The sequence below is a fragment of the Mandrillus leucophaeus genome, unplaced genomic scaffold (genome assembly GCF_000951045.1).
Source record: "Mandrillus leucophaeus isolate KB7577 unplaced genomic scaffold, Mleu.le_1.0 Scaffold676, whole genome shotgun sequence".
NCBI classification, from domain to species: Eukaryota; Metazoa; Chordata; class Mammalia; order Primates; family Cercopithecidae; genus Mandrillus; species Mandrillus leucophaeus.
Window position 1 is genome coordinate 1441238 of NW_012107319.1, and position 16490 is coordinate 1457727.

The following is a 16490-nucleotide window of genomic DNA, read 5'->3' on the forward strand; positions in this document are numbered from 1 at the left end:
TCCATTGTGGTCATAAAAAATACTTGATATGATTTCTACTGTTTTGAATTTATTGAGACTTGTTTTGTGGCCTAGATATAGCCTCTTCTGGAGAACGTGCCATGTGCTAATGAAAACAATGTGTATTTTATAACAGTTAGGTGAAATATTCTGTGAATATCAGTTTGGCCTATGTGATCTATTGTATACTTTAACTCTAGTGTTTCCTTGTCAATTTTCTGTCTGGAGGATCTGTCCATTATTGAGAGTGAGGTGTTGAAGTTCCTCAATATTACTATATTGCAGTCTATCTCTCCCTTTAGATCTATTAATGTTTGCTTTATATACGTGGGAGCTCTCGTGTTGTGTGCATAGACACTTTTAACTATTATAGCCTCTTGCTGAAATGACTCCTTTATTATTATATAGTGACCTCCTGTGTCTCTTTTTACAGTCTTTGACTTGTACTTGTTTTACCTGATATAACTACTTCTGCTCTTTTTTGGTTTCCAGTTGCATAGCGTATCTATTTCTACACCTTCACTCTCAATCGATGTGTGTCTTTATAGGTGAAGTGACTTTCTCACAGGCAACATGCAGTTGGGTCTTGTTTCTTTGCCATTCAGCCATCCTATACCTTTTAATTGGAAAACTAAGTCAATTTACATTCAATGTTATAATTTTTCTTTGAGGCAAGGTCTCACTCTTGTCCCGGCAGTGGTGTGATCATGGCTCACTGCAGCCTCAACTTCTTGGGCTCCAGTGATCTTCCTACCTCAGCCTTCTGAGTAGCTGGGACTATAGGCACGTGCCACCACACCTAGCTCGTAAGGTAGGATATCACTATGTTGCCTAGGCTCAGTGTTATTATTGATCAGGACTTACTACTGTTATTTTGTAGCTTGTATATTTTCTAACTCCTCTTTTCCTTTCTTCCTTTTGTGCTGTCTTCCTTTGTGGTTAAATGATTTTCTCTGGTAATATGTTGTAATTTGTTGCTTTTTATTTTTAGTGAATCTATTAAAGGTTTTTGCATTATGGTTACTATGAAGCTTATAAAAATATAGACATAAATTATTTTTAAAAGATGGCGATTTTTATTACAAATAAGTTTTTAAAAACTGTATAAAGGGTTTTTTTAGGTCTACAGTTTAATTGCATTCACCCCACATTTTGACTTTATGTTGTCTCATTGACATGTTTTTATATTGCCTATCTCTTAATAGGTTGCTGTAGATATTATTGTTTTGATAGATTTGTCTTTTGAGCTTCGTAGTGGTGTTATGAGTGGAGTTTAAACAACAATTACAGTTTTAGAGAATTTTAGATTTGTCTGTATACTTAATTTTACCAGTGGATTTTATACCTTCAGATGTTTTGTTGTTGCACATTAGCATTTTTGCCTTTCAGACTGAAGAGCTCTCTTTAGATTTCTTATAAAATGAGACTGTTGGTGGTGAATTCTCTCAGCTTTTGTTTCTCTGGGAAAGATTTTATATATCCTTCACATTTGAAAGATAACTCTGCTGGATACAGTATTTTTGGATGACAGGTTTTTTTTTCCTTTAAGCACTTTGAAAATGTTGTTTCACTCCCTTCTGGCCTGTGTGGTTTCTGTTGAGAAGTCTATTGCCAGGTGAGTTTGAATTCCTTTATATGTTAGTTGCTTCTTTTCTCTGGCTGCTCTTAGAATCCTGCTTTGTCCCTGATGTTTGAGAATTTGTTACATGCTTTTGGGTAGTCTTATTTGGGTTGAATGTGATTGGTGTTCTCTGACCTTCCTGTACCTGGATATTTAACTCTTCCTCAAGTTTTGGAAAGTTTTCTGTTACTATTTTTTAAACAGCGCTTTCTAATCCTTGCTTTTGTGTGATTCCCTCTTGAATAAAAATAATTCTTAGATTTGGTCTTTTGAGTTAATTTTCTGTATCTTGAAGGTGACCTTCATTCCTCTTCATTCTTGTTTCTTTTTGCTCCTCTGACTGTATATTTTCAAAAAGCCTGTCTTTGATTTCGCAGATTATTTTCTCCACTTGATCCATTCTGCTGTTGAGAGCCTCTAATGAATTTTTCAGTTCAGCAAATGTATTTCTCAATTCCAAGATTTCTGTTTGATTTTTTAAAATTATTCCTATCTCTTTGTTAAATATCTCTGATAAATTTATGAATTGCTTTTCTGTTTCCTGGGAGGTCACATAGTTTCCCTAAAACTGCTATTTTGAATTCTTGGTCGGAGAGTTCACATATCACCATTTCACTAGGGTCAGTCACTGATTTCTTTGTCTGTATGAAGAGGTCATTGTTGCTTGTTTGCTATTATTTCTTGTGGATCTACATCTATGACTTTGCATTGAAAGACTAGTTATTTACTTCTGTCTTTTTGGTCTGACTTGTTTTGGTTTTTATTGGATATGCTTGCTTATTTGTAATATACCAGTTGATTTTCTGTCTTTTTTCCCAACTAGGTCACTGCCTCCTTTTTGGCACTAACTGGTGCCTTAAGCCCAGGTTTGCCTCAGTTCTAGCCAACAATCAGAGTGCTGCCTGACCTGAATGGGGGCTGTCCCAAAGAGGATATCCTGGTTATGTGAAAAGGCTGGCTAGGGGTCCATGCTCAGGGGACCTGTGGAACACACCTCTTACAGTGTAGTGCTGCTAAACAGGCACTCTGATTTGGTGCATCAAGATGATGAGGAAGTTCACTGTCCACCTTGATCTCACTTTTTGCAGTGTAGAAATTGTGAGTCAGAAAGAAATTTTCCTTGTGCTTGATGCTGGGGTATTAGGGGAGAGGATTATGGATAAGGAAGCCTGAATCTCTTACCACCTACTTGGAGCTTTTTATTTTTATTTTTATTTTTTTACTTCTCTGTGGCCTGGGAAACTGTTTCATCCTCTTACTTGAGTTCTGGGATATTGCTGGTGATAATCTTGGCACTGTATGTTTGTTTTTGGTTTTCTGTGATAGGGAGTGAAGTCAGCTTGCTTCTACACTGCTATTTTGGAACCAGAGTCCCTCAACAATTTGTATTTTTAATACAGATTTGTAGTAGATACAAAAATGAATAACTAATACAACTGTTAAAATACTATGAGAATGTTAACATAAATTTGTATTTCTTTGAAATTTGCTTTTTATAGGTATTACAGGTATCTGAAACAAAGCACCTTCAGTTCTAAATCTAGCACTGGATTTTGTTGGAGAATCTGCAGCCTTCCTGGCAGTGAGCAAGGACAGACATGTGCAGTGACAGGCTGTAAGACATATGTAACACTGCTGAGCTCTCCTAAGGGACCAACAAGCTTGCTGAAGAAGCTGCATGTAGATTCCACCCTCAGTACTAGTGATGCATCAAACCAGAGAATTTCTGCCAGTCAAATAAGCATGCAATATGGTTTCTTTGGAAATAAGCATTTCCCAATCCCCAAACACCCCTCTGTACAGTTAATTTAACAGGATAGTCAGAGCTCTTATCATATAGCAGTCAAAACTTCAGCCCATAAGATTAGTCATTGTCCTAACCAATCATTGTACATTGATTATTACCAATGACTTCCCATTATAGTTTTTGGATCTTTAGCATAAGCACATGTTTGCAAAAGTAAACAGTGAAATAATTAATGCTGGCAAATATGGGAACAACAAAGTCACCCCAAAATCTGATAATCATGTCTAACCAAGTAATAATGTTTTAGCAATAAAATTACAGGATTATTCTGTTATCTAAAAATGTATAAAATAGGAATATGAAAAAAATGACAACAGCAAGATGTTTTATTTTAATATTAAACAATTCCACCACACTTCTGAAGAATAAACCTAAGTTTTTGTGATTGTTAAAACAATGTATCAATTTTCAGGGAAATCTTTTTGTTTATCTACCAGACATGTTCTAACTTTGTATTGCCCAAAGTATATTAAATACAGATGTGTAATATAAAGCATCAATATCACCTAAAACATCCTATATAAGATATAACCTGATAGATAGTTGGTCGATTACATTGCTATACTGCTTAGTTTTAACTGGTTTATTTTTATTGTAGCAGAAGAGAAATGACCTGAAAAAAAAGTATGAGTTTGATAATCACACACATGAAAGTACCATTTTGTAACTCAACAAAAGATAAAACATACTGCATCAAAAGGCTTCTCGCTTGGTGTCAGGTTGTCACATGTGACCACTCTGCAATGCGAAGCCATACTTCTTCAGTGCACAAAGTCATGTTTAAACTTGGAAAAGAGGATGCTACAATAGTTTCAAAGTTCAGTGTTGTGGACCCAGGAAACTTTCCGTAAGTCTTGCTTGATAACAATGTGATTGTACAAAATAAATGTTCTTAAGGAAACAACTTATGTAACATTTGCTACCTTTACTTAAACATAAATAAATCCCATTGAAAAGATAAAAGTTATTTTCTTCTTGTTTCTTTTTTAATGTATAAAAATTAGGAAAAATTTTGTTCTAGGCTAATAGCTTTTTCACTCATCCATTAAGGCATTACCATTACAATTTGACTATGTAGCTCTGACTAATTTTTCTTGTAAAGAGCCATGCTATGTAGGATATGTAGACAACATCCAGGAAAGTAAATACATTTAATATTTTTATTGAAAAAAGATAATCTTACTAAGATATATGCTATTTGCTTTATTAAAAATGCTACTTGATAATGTAAGTTTTGCCTAATAAAGGCAAATAAAATTACCTTTGCAAAACATAACTGTATTATTCAACTGGAACTTGTATGGTCTTATGTATTTTGAAATATGTTGACATCTTTATAGATAATAGAATAAATGTATTTTTGATTCATCTTTGTAAATTGGTTCTAAATGAGTTACAAAATAAGAAAACTAATAAAACTGAAGAGAGTACCCAGCAAGCAATTAATATACATGTAGGTATCTATATATACGTATATTATGTATTCACATGTATAAGACTTAAGAATATGATTAAAGCAGAATCTTTAATAAGCAGGGAAAGGAAGGTTTATTCAATGATACTGAGACAACTAATAAATAGAAAACATTGTTATATTCCTACTTCGAGTCATATTACATAGAAACTTTCAGATGAATGAAAAGCAAAAAATGGACTCAGATGAAAAAAATGTTAAATACAAGAATATTTTTATGTTCTCTGAATAAGAAATACATTTTCAGTCCAAAGTTAGTTCAGCCAAAATGCCAAAGAAAAAACTTACTAACACATGAGTTCCTACATGTGTGTTTTGTGATTTTCCTATACAGAGGTGATCATTTCACTAAAAACTTTACCTTGTGGTGGATATATGATATGATCAACATTCTCGCTAGTTCTGTGACATCATCCTTCTTGTGAATGTTTTCATGCATTTATCCATTTTTCCAGCTTTATCGAATTGTTTCTTATAAAATCTTTGTATTGATGCTGCGCTATAGTCTTTCTTGAATACTTATTGTTTAGTGACATAGTTTTTCCTGGACCAGCAATTTACGGGCAGTTTCATGGATGGTAGGAGACTCCAGGGTCTTCTTTTGGGCTTTAAACCTTGCAAAGGCCCTTTCTTTGCTGTCGCAGAGACCAGTGATCCTGACAGGTATGGCTTTTCTGGGAAATTTTTTTGTGCATCCTTGCTTCCTCTAGTTCTCTGATCCAAGCTGAATTTGGAAGGGTTTCCGTCACCAGCCCTGCATTTCCCAGGCCCTTCAGGACCTGTAAACAAAAGAGCAAAGTCCTTGGCTGGGCATGCAACATCACAAAACCTGTCTTTACTTAAAAAAAAAAAAAAGAAAAATTAGCTGGGCATGGTGGCCTGTGCCTGTAGTCCCGGCTACTTGGGAAGCTGAGGTGGGAGGATCACTTGAGCCCAGGAGGTCAAGGCTGCAGTGAGTTATTGTGGATGTCATGGGCTCTTGATCCCATAAAGATTTGCTAAAAATAACTGAAACCGCCTTTGTGAAAATAGTAACTGAGGAAATTATGACAGTGAAAGAGATCAGACCTAACCCACCCCATCTTCCTTCTAACCTCTAAACTGTCTGTTCATTCCTGGGCATAGGCCTAACTAACCTTGGGAAAGAATTTATAGTTTAAACTCTGAAACAAAATTGATAATAGCCCTTTCCCAAAAAACGCCTTCTTGCTTGGCCACCAGTCTGCTTTTTTAGGACTAACAAATTAGCTACAAGATTAGAAATTACGGTTCAGGGGCCATGCAGCCTCTGGCTGCAAGAGTCTGAACCTCCCCAAATTCCTCCTGGGAATAACATCACTGTTGCAAAACCTAAGATCAGTGCTTGAGAGATTTTGCAGACCCTGCATTACGACAACGATGCAGCAGATGACACCACCCAGACCAACAATCTGGCTCAACTAGTTCTGCAATCCCACTCAGGAACAGAACTCAGCAAGAACTCACTTTGACCCCCTATGATTTCATCTTCAACCTGACCAATCAGCACTCCCCACTTTCTTAGCCTATACCCGCCAAATTATCCTTAAAAACTCTGATCCCGAATGTTCCGGGAGACTGATTTGAATAATAACAACTCTGGTCTCCCACACAGCAGGATCTCCGTGAACTACTCTTTAGCCATTGCAATTCCCCTGTCTTGATAAATTGGCTCTGTCTAGGCAGCAGGCAAGGTGAGCCCATTGGGCAGTTACATCACTAACATGAGGTAGATTGATCAATAGTAGAAAAAGCATACAAATTTATTTAACATCTATACACAGGAGTCTTCAGAATTGCTCCCGGCAAATCCATAGGGGTCAGCAGCAACCTCAATTTTTGCCTCCTCAGGAGAAAGAATTCAACGGAAGGGCATAAAGTAGAAGGAGACACTAAGTCAAGTTTCAGAGCGGGAGTGCAAGTTTATTCAAAAGCTTTATTTAGAACAGGAAGGAAAGGAAGGAAAGGAAAGAAAAGAAGGAAAGTACAACTTGGAAGAGGGCCAAGCCAGCCATCGACTTGAGAAACCAAATTTACCTCTTTGCATCTTTAATATTGCAACAATGTATCTGAACCTATCTTTTGGCACCTCTTTTTCACTATTAAGTAGTATTATGTGTATATCAATTCCTGTGATACAGTTTGACTGATTGTGTTCATGTCTGCATGAGTGTATATTTATACTTGTTTATTTATATACCATTGATTTCCAAAAGAAGAAATATTGGCAGCAGTTTGCAAAGGAACTACTATACTGGTTAATACAGATGTTGTGACTGAGTTAAATTCGAGTTTCTGAGGTAAAAGTTATAAGTTACATAGTTTTTTATTTTTTATTTTATTTTATTTATTTATTTTTTTTTTTTGAGACGGAGTCTCGCTCTGTCGCCCAGGCTGGAGTGCAGTGGCCGGATCTCAGCTCACTGCAAGCTCCGCCTCCCGGGTTTACGCCATTCTCCTTTCTCAGCCTCCCGAGTAGCTGGGACTACAGGCGCCCGCCACCTTGCCCGGCTAGTTTTTTGTATTTTTTAGTAGAGGCGGGGTTTCACCGTGTTAGCCAGGATGGCCTCGATCTCCTGACCTCGTGATCCGCCCGTCTCGGCCTCCCAAAGTGCTGGGATTACAGGCTTGAGCCACCGCGCCCGGCCATAGTTTATTTTCATTTGTGTTTGTTGAGAGGGAGTCTCGCTGTCAGGCAAGCTGGAGTGCAGTGGCGTGATCTCAGCTCACTGCAACCTCTGTGTTTCGGGTTCAATCAATTCTCCTGCCTCAGCCTCCCCAGTAGCTAGGATTACAGATGCCCGCCACCATGCCTGGCTAACTTGTGTATTTTTAGTAGAGACAGGGTTTCACCGTGTTGGACAGGCTGGTCTTAAACTCCTGATCTCAAGCAATCCACCCGCCTCAGTCTCCCAAAGTGCTGGGATTACAGGCATGAGCCACTGCACCCGGGCAAATTACATATTTTATTAAAGAAACGAAGATGCAAGAAGTTGCTCAGCAAAATAAAGGTTTTACTGCATTAAATTCTGGAGGAAATTTTAATAAGGAATATCATGTAAAATTTTACAATGGTCAATCATATTTGTTTTACAGCAAATGTAGAAGATGTTGACTATTGTTCTAGACTAAAAATAGCATAGACTTGGGTTTTACTTCTGTTTCTGACACATCCAAACACCATACCTTTGGACAAAATACCATTTTATTTATCTCAGTTTAGTTAATTATAAAATAGGGATGATACCACTTACTCACAAAGTTTAGATTTGAATGAGACAATGTATATCAGGTATCTGTTGCATGGTGGGTTTAAGCATATCTTAATTCACATAAATCTCTTCTTACAATGATTTTCAAGAAAAACTCAAGGGCATACCACTAAGTTTACCCGCAATGAAAGTAATTTTACAAGGGGTAAGCAAATATCTGCAAGGTTCATACCTTCTGAGAGTTTGGTATAAACCAAAAGAACACTTAAGTAGCTGGCAAGGTAGATGGAAGACATGTGTCTTGAAATATTTTTCTTGAACTTTGGCCAGGAATGAGCAAGGGCAGCTTGGAGGTTAGAAGCCAAATGGAGTTGGTTAGGTCAGATCCCCTCCACTGTCAACATTTTCTCACTGTTATAACTTTTGCAAAGGTGGTTTCATTTTCAGGAAGTATACTTTTGTTGATGCTCACTGAGATCTACCATTCATAAAGTACCTTGACATTCTCTTTGCATTTTTGCCCAATTTAACTTCTAACAGCAACTTTTAAAAGTCTTTGGATTCTGTAGAGATTTTCGGTCACTTACATCACTAAAAATACCAGACCAGGTATTTTGTTTTTACTGCTGTTGCTCTGTTTTTATTTCTCTGTGTTGTTTTTTTCTTATTTCTTAGAGGAGCAAAAAGGTAAGAAAGTCCACTTTCATAATCATACAGAAGAGTTAGATCCAGTGCTTCTACTGCAGGATTGCTGGTAAAGATGACTGCTCAGTTAAATTTGAATCAGATGAGAAATGAATATTTCTCACTATATCTCATGTAATATTTGGCATAACCTTACACTAAATTGTTATTCGTATGAAATGCAAATTTAACTGGGTGTCCTGTATTTTTTTTTACTAAATCTGGAAACCCTATGTTACAATGAAGACTAATATCACTCTATTTCTCATTCTTTTATTCAGAAAATGTCCCTCCATTCTCTCCAAGGGTCCTTTAATTTTCTCTTTCCCCAACACAGTAGAATTTGATGGAAATGCGCTTTGTTGCATATCCTTTTTTATTCATTGCACTGGGTACATGATGGACCCTTTCAAACTGGATTCTTATGTCCTTTAATTCTGGGGACATACAGAGATATAGATGTAGATATTTCCAGTATTCCAATTAATTTGTCAATTTAATGATAATATATTGATTCTGTTGATTTCCTATCTTTATAATTTGTTAATCTCCTTGCTTCTTTCTTTTTTCTGCTTTCTGGAAGATTTTACTATATATTTTAAACCCCTCTATTAAATTATTTATTTTTTCCATCAAAATTCTAATTTCCAAGAGTTTTTTCTTGTTCAGTGATTATTCCTTTTTCATAAAATTATAGGCTTATATGTGCATGCTGTATTGCTATAAACTGGATGTTTGTGTTCCACTCCCCATCCCTCTGCAAATTTATATTTTAAAATCTAATCCCTAAATTGAGGGTATTTGGAGGTGGGGTCTTTGGGAGGCTCTGCCCTCATGAATGGAATTAGTGCTCTTACAAAAGTGGTCCCAGAGAGGTCCCTCACCTTTTCTGCCATGGAGAACACAGCAAAAAAAACAGCAGTCTATGAACCAGGAAGCAAGCCCTCACCAGACACTGAATCCGCTGGCACCTTCACCTTGGACTTCTTAGCCTCCAGGACAATGAAAGATAAATTTCTGTTGTTCATACACCATCCAGTCTATGATATTCTGTTATAGTAGCTCAAGCTGACCAGGATAACTACCTGTATCTCTCTGACAATTTTTATTACTGCTGTCCTTCTTTTTGAAATATTTTTCCACACAAAATCTGTTTCACCCAAGATTTCTTACTATTATCATTTTGGTGTCTTTTTCCTTATGACACTCTTACTATAATATCTATAATTTTTGTTTTTTTCTTTTGTCTGATGGGTCTTTAGATAGGAACCCAGCTGTTTTGTTGAGATATTCATACATATAAGCTTATGCCCAATTATTTATTGGGACTGAATATTTCTCCAAAATGATTCTGTGGGTCTTCTGCTTGCTCATATTTTTCATACAGGACCAAAAAAGGGGGCTAGAAGTGACAATATTCCAAGACCAGACTTAAGTGTCTGCAGCTCCCCTATTCCCAGAAATACACCTAGAGTCATGGGCCTTGGGCATCTCCTATGACATTCAAATAGGGAATGTCCTGTGAGTAGATGCCTTCCATAAGTCACCTCCTTTTCCACCTGAACTTGTATTGGTGACAATAAAGGTATAATTTCCACTTAAATCTAGGGAGACTAGATTTTGAACGAGGCCAAATGCAGATTTGAGAGTTACATTTAAAGAATTTCTAAACCTTCAGGAGAATGACATACATTTAAGAAGGAATTTTGAATAGTCCTCAGTACTAAAAGTCTCAGTTTCCCTGATTTAAGCCAATTCATGCATTTATTAGTATGTCCCTCAGGAACAAGCACTTGATTATAAAAGTAAGTTTTCTAGAGAATGATACATCTGAAGCACACAGGCATACCTCAGAGATATTGCAGGTTTGGTTCCAGACCTCTGCGATACAGCAAATATCACAACAAGCAAGTCACATGAATGTTTTGGTTTCCTGGTGCAAATAAAATTTATGTTTACACTATACTGTAGTGCAATAAATTATGTCTTTTAAAAGTACATATCTTAACTTAAAAATACTTTATTGCAGCTAGGTGCAGTGGCTTACACCTATAATCTCAACACTTTGGGAGGCCAAGGTGGGAGGATCACTTGAAGCCAGGAGTTTGAGACCAACCTGGACAACAAAGCAAGACCCTGACCTCATCTCTACAAAAAACAAAGCAAAGAAACAAAAAACTTTATTGCTTAAAAATGATAACGAGTATCAGAGCTTTCAATGAGTCGTAATCTTTTTGCTGGTGGGCAGTCTTGTCTCCATGTTGATGGCTGCCGACTGATCAAAATGTTGGTTACTGAAGGTTAAGGAATCCGTGGCAATTTTTCAAAATAAGACAGCAATGAAGTTTGCCATATTGATTATTTCATGAAAGATTTCCCTATGGCATGTGATGATGTTGTTTGATAGTATTTTAACCACAGTGGAACTTATTTTGAAATCAGTCAATCCTCTTAAACTGACATGGCTTTATTACCTAAGTTTATGTAATATTTTAAATCCTTTTTTGTCATTTCAACAATGTTCACAGCATCTTCACCAGGAGTAGATTCCATCTCAAAAAACTACTTTCTTTGCTTATCCATAAGAAGCAACTCCTCATCTGTTCAAGTTTTATCATGAGATTGCAGCAATTCACTCCCATCTTCAGGCTCCATATCTAATTCTAACTAAGATTGGAATTAGAATTAGAATTAACTCTAGAATTAATCTAACTCTTGCTATTTCCTCCACACCTTCAATGAGTTCCTTCGCTGAAGTCCCAAACCCTCATACTCACCCATGAGGGTTGGAGTCAACTTTTTCCAAACTCTTGTTGATGTTGATATTTTGACCTCCTCCTATAAATCACATATATTAATGGTATCTAGAATAGTTAATCCTTTCCAGAAGGTTTTCAATTTACTTTGCCCAGATCCATCAGAGGAATCACTCTCGATGGCAGCTATAGTCTTATTTTATTTTATTTTTTTTCTGAAGCTGAGTTTCGCTCTTGTCACCCAGACTGGAGTGCAGTGGTGCAGTCTCGGCTCGCTGAAACCTCCACCTCCCGGGTTCAAGTGATTATCCTGCCTCAGCCTCCTGAGTAGCTGGGATTACAGGTGCCTGCCACCTTGCCCTGCTAATTATTGTATTTTTAGTAGAGATGCAGGGCCAGGCTGGTCTAACTCCTGATCTCAGGTGATCCACCCGCCTAGGCCTCCCAAAGTACTGGGATTACAGGCATGAGACCCTGCGCCCAGCCTGAAATGTATTTCTTAAATAATAAGACTTGAAAGTCAAAATGACTCCTTGACCCACGAGCTAAAGAACGGATGCTGTTTTAACATGCATGAAAACAACATTAATCTTGTTGTACATCTTCATAAGAGCTCTTAGATCACCAGGTGCATTGTCAATGAGCAGTAATATTTTGTAAGAAATCTTTGTATCTGAGCAATATGTCTCAACAGTGGATTTAAAATATTTAGTAAATGCTTCTGTAAACAAATGTACTGTCAAGCAGGCTGTGTTGTTTTTCCTTTCCTTTCCTTTTTTTTCTTTTTTCGAGACTGAGTATTTTGCTCTTGTCACCCAGACTGGAGTGCAGTGGCACGATCTTGGCTCACTGCAACCTCCGCCTCTGGGGTTCAAGTGATTCTCCTGCCTCAGCCTCCCAAGCAGCTGGGATTACAGGCACGTGCCACCACACCCAGCTAATTTTTGTATTTTTAGTAGAGACAGGGTTTTACCATGTTGGCCAGGATGATCTCAATCTCTTGACCTCGTGATCTGCCTGTCTGGGCCTCCCAAAGTGCTGGGATTACAGGCATGAGCCACCGCACCCGGCCAGTTTTTCCTTTTCTTGGAGGCAGTGACAGTGTTGAGAAAGCACCTCTTATGGAGGAGATGGAGTGGGGAGGGAGAGTGGTGGAGAAGGTTGGGGGAAGGAGAGAACAGAAGCTGCTGTAGAAAAGGAAAGAAGCCCTCCAATGGATCCCTCTTCCCCGCATCTCTATGAAACACATCTTCAGCTGCTGGAAAAAGGGCATGGAACTCAGTTACCCTTCAGAGCCCTGGTGAAGCCCCACTGCAAGAAAGAGAAAGAAAAAGAAAAAACAATTACCCTGCAGGGAAACAGAACATTTATTGGGCTCATACCAACAGCTGCGGGAAAACTGGATCACCAGGAAGTCCCCACTCTGAGATTCAGGGGTGCATTGCTTGAGATAGTCTTAATCAGAATAGAGAATGCCGCCTGTCAGCCATGTGTGGTGGCTCATGCCTGTAATCTCAGCACTTTGGGCGGTGAGCAGATCCTTGAGCTCGAGAGTTCAAGACCAGCTGGGGCAATGTGGTGAAACCCTGTCTCTATAAAAAGAAGAAAAAAATACAAAAATTAGCCGGGCATGATGACATGTGTCTGTGGTCCCAGTGACTCGAAAGGCTGAGGTGGGGGAATTAATTGAGCATGGGTGGTTGAGGCTGTAGTTAGCCGTGATGCCACTGCATTCCATCCTAGGTGACAGAGCAAAACCCTGTCTCAACGACAAAAAACAAACAAACAAACAAACAAAAACATCAAATAACAGGTAAGGGCAATCTACCCCTGGACTGCTGGGAGAGGGGTAAAAGCTTGGGGGAGTGGCCTTTTCTAAGGAACATCAAAAAGAGAAGACCTAAAGTTTGAGGCTGGAGTAGACGCTGAGATAAACCCTCTAGTAAGCCAGCCCCCAGCCTAAGCACAGAGCAATCTGAAGCCTGATGTGCACTGAGAGAAGCATGACAACAACAAAGTCCACACCTCACCCACCTCCTAATTAGACTGGTTCACCTCCTCACACTAAAGGACTACCAGAAGGAAAGAAGTACTATTTCCAGGCAGGAAACTACTGACCTGAGGGTTTTGATTTGGATCAAAATGAAGTATTGAGGATTGGATTTACTCTCCCAACTAAAACACTATATAAAATACATGAAACAGCAGCCTTCAACATATTGCATGTCAAACACTGAAGGACAGTGATCCTCAGAAGACAGAAAACCTTAAAATTGACCCAGCTTTTTCCTGGAGGAAGTTTCTAAGCCAAGAAGCAAGGAAGAGAAACCCAGGAATAGCCTGTTGGTCTCCCTAAATTGAGGAGATGGACTTGAGAGTCCAGGGAAGCCAAGGTAGTTAGAGCACACAGAGAAGACCACCAGAGAGGAGACAGCCAAAGAACTCCAGAGATCTGCAGAGGGTGTGCCTTGCAACTGAGTCTCATCAGCACATGTATGTGAGAAAAATATCCAATCAAGAGCAAACACTGCTCAGATTTCAGAGGATGCTGCCTGCCAGATTTATGATTCCTACTGAAAGCTTCAGGTGGGGAAGGACACATGACTTGGAGTCCTTCCCTGCCTCTCCCATCTGTCCCCACTTTTCACTGACTGAAAATCATCAGACTTTCAGTCACCTCTTGAAGATACATTATTGATATTGAATTCTTGTGTTTGGCTTTCTAGACTATTTGCAGTCTGACAGTTTGTACCTTTAATGGCAGAAGTTATTCAACAATGAGCTGATCACATGACTCTATTAATCTTACTTTTTCCTGTTATATACTCCTCAGTAGTTTAATTGTTGTCCCCAAAATGTGATTATAATGGGGTGTCCTCATAATGGGATTATCTTTATTAGGCTGCTACTGAATATGATTGGAACAAGAGGTGTGGGAAGTTATACACATCTATTTTGAAAATTTTGAACATTCAGAATTTTGCTTTGGCCTGGCTTCATGCATTGTTCTTCTTCCATTATTCTTTTTCCTACAGCCTGGCTTAAGAGGGCCTAGGAGATATCAGACTTAATTCTGGTTAAGTTGTATAAAAATGCTTTTCTATGAAAATATTTTTCTCCTTCTTACACCCAAATCCTCTTGACAAAAGTTCTGAGTCAAAGTAGGAAATAAATGGAAAAGAAACATGAGGCGAGACACACAGAGTGTGTAATACTCAAGGAAGAGCAAAAACTTTGGTTCCCAAAGAGGTAAATTTTAGACTCCAGAAAAAGTGTGGGGGTAGTGGTTGAGAGGGGGAAGAAATAATGATTTGTTTTTATTTTTAAGAATTGCCTGTGGAAGCCTTCTCCTCCTGAAAAAACAAAAATACTATCAGTGAGCAGGTAGAGCAAGATGGGCAAGTAGAAGCCTCCACCGATCTTCCTTCCTGCAGGAATACCAAATTTTACAACTATCTATACAAAAAAGCATTTTCGTAAGAACCAAAAATGAGGTGGATGATCACAGTAACTGGTTTTACCTTCACATCACTGAAAAAGGCACTGAGGTGGAGAGAAAAGACAGTCTTGAATTGTTGACCACCCGTTCCCCATCCACCAGCAGTGGCCACATGGCATAGAGAATCGTGCACTTAGGGGAGGGAGAGCACAGCAACTGGGGGACTTTACACTGGAACTCAGCGCTGCCAACATGTGGCAGAACTTAGCCTGCGCCCACAGAGGGAGCATTTTATAAAGCCCTAGCAAGAGGGCATTCACCCATCCCAGCAGTTGCAACTGAGTCTTGGCTAGCCTCACAACAGGCTAAACTGCTCTGTGATCCTAAATAAACTTGGTAGGCTGTCTAGGCCACAAGGACTGTACCTTCTAGGTACGTTGTGGAGCTATACTGGGATTGCAGCCAGTGGATTTAAGGGACACATGACCAAGTCAGAGAGCAGCTGGTGCAGCTAAGGGAGTGCTTGCATCACCCCTGCCCCAACCCCAGGTAGCACAGCTTGCGGGTCCAAAAGAGACCCCTTCCTTCTGTTTGAGGAAAAGAGAAGGAAAAGTGAAGAGGACTTTGCCTTGCAACTTGGATACCAGCTCAGCCACAGCAGGACTGGGTACTGGGTATCAGTCATGAGGCCCCCTTTCCAGGCCCTAGCTCCTGGACAACATTTCTAGACACACCCTGGTCCAGAATGGAACCCACTGCCTTGAAAGGAAGGACTCAGTCCTGGCAAGATTCATTACCTGCTGACTAAAGAGCTCTTGGGGCCTGAATAATCAGTAGTGGTAACCAAGTAGTACATGCTGTGGGCCTTGGGTGAGACTCTGAGAGGGGCTGGCTTCAGGTGTGACCCAGCTTATTCACAGCTGTGATGGCTACAGTGAGAAACTCCTTCTGCCTGAGAAAAGGAGAGGGAAGTATATAGGGGACTTTGTCTTGCAGCTTAGGTACCAGCTCGACTACAGTGAGGAAGAGCACCAAGTGGGCTCGTGGGGTCCCCATTTCCAGACCTTGGCTTGTGGATGGTATATCTAGCCCAGGGATGGACCTGCCCTGGGCTAGACGGGAGTCCAATGCTCTAAAGGGTAAGTCCCAGGACTGGTAGCATTAACCACAAGCTGACTAAAGAGCCCTTGAGCATTAAGGGAACATTGGCGGTACTGTGGCAGTACTCCCTGTGGGCACATGGTGGTGGTGGACATAGGGGGAGGCCCTTCTGCCTGGGGAAAACGGAGGGAAGAGTGGGAAAGACTTAATCTTGTGGTTTCAGTGCCAGTATAGCTGCAGTAGAATAGAGCCACCAGGTATATTTCTAAGGTTTCTGAATCTAGTCCCTGGGTCCTGGACATCATCTCTGGACCCACCTGGGGCTCAGGGGAACTTGCCACCCTGAAGGGAAGGACACAAGACTGGCTGGCTTCACTA

General features: G+C 39.4%; 1 protein-coding gene across 2 annotated transcripts in view; it reads left to right on the forward strand.

Annotated features, from left to right (window-relative positions):
* The window catches only part of BEND6 (BEN domain containing 6), a 75278-nt gene extending 70579 nt beyond the window's left edge, over nucleotides 1–4699 (forward strand). For both annotated transcript variants that reach the window (XM_012002059.1, XM_012002060.1), the window contains one exon: nucleotides 3121–4699. The gene's annotated coding sequence lies outside the window, so the exon portion shown is untranslated. The remainder of the gene's footprint in view (nucleotides 1–3120) is intronic.
* The last annotated feature ends 11791 nt before the right edge of the window (nucleotides 4700–16490 follow it).